Source organism: Peromyscus eremicus, chromosome X (assembly GCF_949786415.1).
Source record: "Peromyscus eremicus chromosome X, PerEre_H2_v1, whole genome shotgun sequence".
Taxonomy (NCBI): domain Eukaryota; kingdom Metazoa; phylum Chordata; class Mammalia; order Rodentia; family Cricetidae; genus Peromyscus; species Peromyscus eremicus.
In genome coordinates this window covers 79858304-79863283 of record NC_081439.1, presented here as the reverse complement: position 1 = coordinate 79863283, position 4980 = coordinate 79858304, and the positions used below count along the sequence as shown (strand labels likewise).

Below are 4980 nucleotides of genomic sequence, written 5' to 3'. Positions count from 1 at the left end.
GTCCAATCATAGAAAAGAAAAGAAGCAGATGTGGGAGGAACACAGAGAACTTGAGGAACCTCATTCACAAATAACCATGGTTTTAAGGTTAGGTTTGTTTTCCCTGCCTCTGACAGTTGTTGGGGGGGAAGTACAACTCTGTATGCTAAGCAAGCCCAGACAAGTCGGGGTTGGGGTTGGGGGTGCCTCTCCTTTTAAAATGTGTAAAACGCTTTATCAGCCCTGAAGGAGAGAAGAATGTTTACCTTTTTTTTTCTGTCCTGAGATTCAATTTCTTTAATGGCTTGGGATTCTATTAATATCCTGCATCTCTACTCACTACTCCATTCTTTGTTTTCAAAACAAATGTGCTTTTAAGTCTATAATAAGCCATGTATAGCCACTGATCTTGTAATGATTATTTTTCAAAAGAACTCACTTCCACAGGCTAGTAAAATTTAGGGACAGGCTTGAGAATTGTAGGTAGTGAGGAAGCAGGGGGATTACATAGGCTGATACAAGCATGTGCTGCAGAAATGGGAATAGCAGGTTGAAATTGAACATGGGAAAATTTAGTCTGAATGTCAGGAAAAGTTGTCAACTCAAAAATTTAATTAGGTAGTGGAATAGCTTCCCAGAAGAGATGGCAGAAATTTATTGCTGGAGCTATTTAAAATCGGCCTGAACAAAGCACTAGGGAATACACAGAGGGCACAATCATTCACAGAATATAGAGGATTGATAGAGAGAGCAATTGGGCTTTTGCATTTCTAATTCTCATGACCATTATTCTAGCACTTCTATTTACAATGATAAGTATGTCCTTTTTACAAGTATAACCCTGAAAATCAGAACATTACATTAATCCATAGGGATATCCACAACCAATTTTTCAAAAAGAGTTGCAGGTATATTCATATTTGCTGCAGTAAAGACTCAACTATTCATTCTTTATTTCTTCCTTCTTTGTATTGTGCAAAAAGACATCCCCGGAGACTTCCAGTATGTTCCTTTCTCATCTTTACAATAAGAATATTCTTTATTTATTATTTCAATTTTCACTTTTTGGACTAATAATCAGTTCTTTCAATGTCTTGTCTACTTTTCATTTTCTGTCAGAATAAGGATCCACAAAGGATACTTTTTGGTCTCTTTAGCTCTCTTGTAAAACCACTGGCTAAGCCCATAATCATTTCATTCAGGATACTATTTTAGTATTTCTTTTTTTCTCTATTCAATCTCTGGATGAGAAAAAGACAGAATCTGAAACTTTGATGAAGTTATTGATAACCATTTATTTAGTGATCCTTGATAGTCAAATCAATAATTCTGATTTCTGTGAGATATTTAGTTATTTTGCATGGGTAAAATATATGCTATATATACATAATGTCCCTTGATCATCTTCAATAGGCCTCAAGTAAATTACACTTGATTTCACTTTTCCTCTCAGTAATAGTGTGAGTACATTCTGATCCCTAAGTAGCACATCAACTGAAATACTGCAATATGATAATAAATATGATAACAACAACAACATTCTAATAAGCATTTATCTCTTCTGACTGGACTTCGATCTCCTTTGGAATGTAAAGGAATATATCCCCACTTGTATGTTATTTTTCCTTCTAATAATAGTCAAAACAACCCCCCTCCACATGAATAGATTGTGTTCTCTTAGAAAGCATGGCAGAATGGGATTCTAATGATCCTAGACACATTTGCTCTGAAATCCTTTCGCCTACCCACTGCCATACCCAGCAGACCCACCCTCTCCTGTGCCAGGAACATGCTGCCCCTGACACTTTGCCCTACTCATATCCAGCACTGACCCTGGAGGAGAAGGTGCTGACATCCATTGCTCACCAAATTGTGATTCTAGACAAGGGCATCCTGGCTGTAGGTGTGTCTACAGGAAGCATTGTCAGGTGGCTGCAGTCCATTGGCACTGAGAACACCAGGGAGACTAGGTGCTTCTACTGCCAGCTGCTGCTGACTTCTGATGACCATGAGAATCCCTGAATTGGGTGAGGGGATGGGGTAATCCTCTTCCACAAGACACTATACCAGAAGGCAGATGATGGATGTACATTCACCCAAGTTATCAAGTTCATGGGCAGTGTTGTGAGCATGAAGTTAGATAAGAGTGTGCTGCCCCTGGCAGAAATGAAAAGTGAGACCACCACCTATGACTGGATGGACTGTTTGAATTCTGTGCCCAGTATAAGAAGAATGGAGCTGACTTTGCCAAGTAGCGTTTTGTGCTAAAGATTGGGGAACATATACCCTCAGCCCTTGAATTCATTGAAAATGCCAATGTGCTGGTTTGTTACACCAGCATCTGCCAGCAGAATGGCAACATACCCATTCTGGAGCCTGAAATCTTCCCTGATAGGGACCATGGCTTGAAGTACCGTCAGTATGTAATTAAGAAAGTACGGCTGCTATCTACAAGGCTCTGAGTGATGACCATATCTATCTGAAAAGCACATTGCTGAAGCCCAACATGGTCATCCCAGGTCATGCTTTTACCCAGAGATTTTCCAATGAGGAGATTTCCATTGCAACTGTCACAACACTTTGTTGAACAGTGCCTCCTGCTGTTCCTGGGGTCTTGAGGGCAGAGTGAGGAAGAGGAATCCATCAACCTCAATGCTATCAACAAGTATCTGCTGCTAAATCCATAGACATTCCCTTACGGCTAAACCCTGCAGGCCTCTGCTCTAAAGCCTTGGGGAAGGGGAAGGAGAACCTGAAGGCTGCCCAGGAGGAGTACATCAAATGAGCCATGGACAACAGCCTTACTTGTCAAGGAAATTATACCCCAAGTGGTCAGTCCAGGCTGCAGCCAGTGACTCCCTCTTCTCTAACCATGCCTACTAGCCAAAATTTGCCCCATCAACAATCCAGGCCCCTGCCTACCAACTAGATATTGAAGAGGGGGCTGTCAGTCTCTTTCCCATTACTCTTGCTGCCCTGGTGACAGGTGTGTGGTGTTGTTTGTGAATGCTAATTCTGCCATACCTTCCAGCTCACTGCCAAGAAACAACTATTTAAGAGGGCAAAATAATTATCAACAAAACAAAACTTAGTCTCTATCAACAAATTAGGTTCTTTTCTTGAAACCATATTCAATCATCACAGAATTAAATATATGAACCTGACCTCATATTTACAAAAGCAGATTGTTCAGGGTCACACAGTAAATTTGAGAATTAGACCCAGAGTATAGATAATTTAATATCATTGTGCATGTTTCCTAAACCACTACAACAAAATGATCATTGTCAATGACTGAATTACTTCTGAGTGGACAACAATGACTTCTGTGGACTGACTTGTGAGCTGTGACTTTTGAGAACTTTAGGAATAAGTGCCAATGAGTTACCTTCAGAGTGATAATGTATGCTCTAAGGATATGTACAGAAAAGCCAAAGTTGTCTTTTGTGATATATTACCCCCAAATTATTTTAATATTTGACATTTCAATTCTGTAAATTCACTTTTTTTCACATATTTGATTTCCCATGTCAACAAGTGGTTCAAGTGGATAGTAATGTGGGTGATTCATCAGTTACTAATTGCTAATAGCCAATGACTAATGATTTAGTGTTAAGTCTTTCTCCTAGTTTTTGAATACCAACCAAAATAACTGTTCTTTTAGTTAAAAATTTCAAGTATTTTAAAGTTTTCATTTCAATTCTAAATAGCCTTAATACCTTTAAGCTAATATATATATATATCTATATCTATATATATATATATATATATATATATATATATATATATATATATGGGAAAATAGATGAGTTTACTGTATGTGTATTTCCTATGGAATACTTTAAGTAGATATGAACAAGTTTGGCAGAGTCTAATGAGTATGTTGCAGAGAGAACCATCAGTTGTATTCCACCTCTTATTTCCATTCTTTTAATTATTTATGGTATTCTAATATATACCATATTATTATTTTTAAGAGCAGAGTTGTATTGCTTACACCATAATCTTTCTATCACTTACATTCAAAATACCTGTTTTGCAATCTATGTTATTAATATATGGAAGCTTTAGAATATCTAAACATAGAAAACCAAAAATGCTTCATCCTCAAATTTGATATTATTATGCAGTGAATTTTCTTAGCTCTTTTTAATCAGCAGAAAGTGCTAGAAGTAATATGAGTCTGAGGGGAAAAAACTAATTAGCCATAATGATAGAGGCTGAAAGCATACCTTAAAGCTGTTTTTGTTTCTGTCAATATGAAAAGAAACAATAATATCAAATGATGAAGGTAGCTTTGAGGGCTTGAACACTTTTCACCAGAAGCAAACAGATATTGCTAATTGGGTAGTTAGAGACAAGAAATCAGTAAAGAAAACTCTTACAAGAACTTTACATGGAATAATTTTCTTCTTTTAGTCATGTATTTGGTAGCCCAGGTAACACTCAAGGGTTGTCATGAATCAACACTCTACTTAAATGCGAAATAGCTGAAAATACAAACTAAAAATCTGACAAAAGTAAAGAATGGTTATGAATATTCATTTCCATTTACTATTATGTGAAATATTAACATTTCATTAACCCTACCAGAAAAAAAACAGATAGGATGCTGTGAAACTTGAACACTATCATTTTCAATACCATAACATGAGTCAAATTTCTTTGTTTATAAGAGCGTCTAATACATCACTGGAATCTAAGGCTGATTGGCAGAACTGAATGAACAGCTGGGAATTATAAAAATTAGAATACAGCTATGAGGGTTTACTTTTAAGAATTTTGATAGAATGCTTGAAATGGGAAAAAGTTGAAAATAATAGACCTATCATCTCAAGGAAACTAAAAGTAAAAGAGGGTTTAACCAATTACACTTATCTATGATCCAAGCAGACTTGCCTAGTTATGTTCTTCAGAGACTAGGTAGCCAACTATTCTTGATGAACTCTAGAAGGGTTATTGTGGAGATGATGCTCTAACTTGAACTTCTAGCAAGGTAAG

At 36.9% G+C, this 4980-nt stretch overlaps 1 pseudogene; it reads left to right on the top strand.

Moving 5' to 3' along the window:
* The first annotated feature begins 1665 nt into the window (after nucleotides 1-1665).
* Nucleotides 1666-2862, top strand: LOC131900085 (fructose-bisphosphate aldolase A-like; annotated as a pseudogene).
* Nucleotides 2863-4980: the final 2118 nt, after the last annotated feature.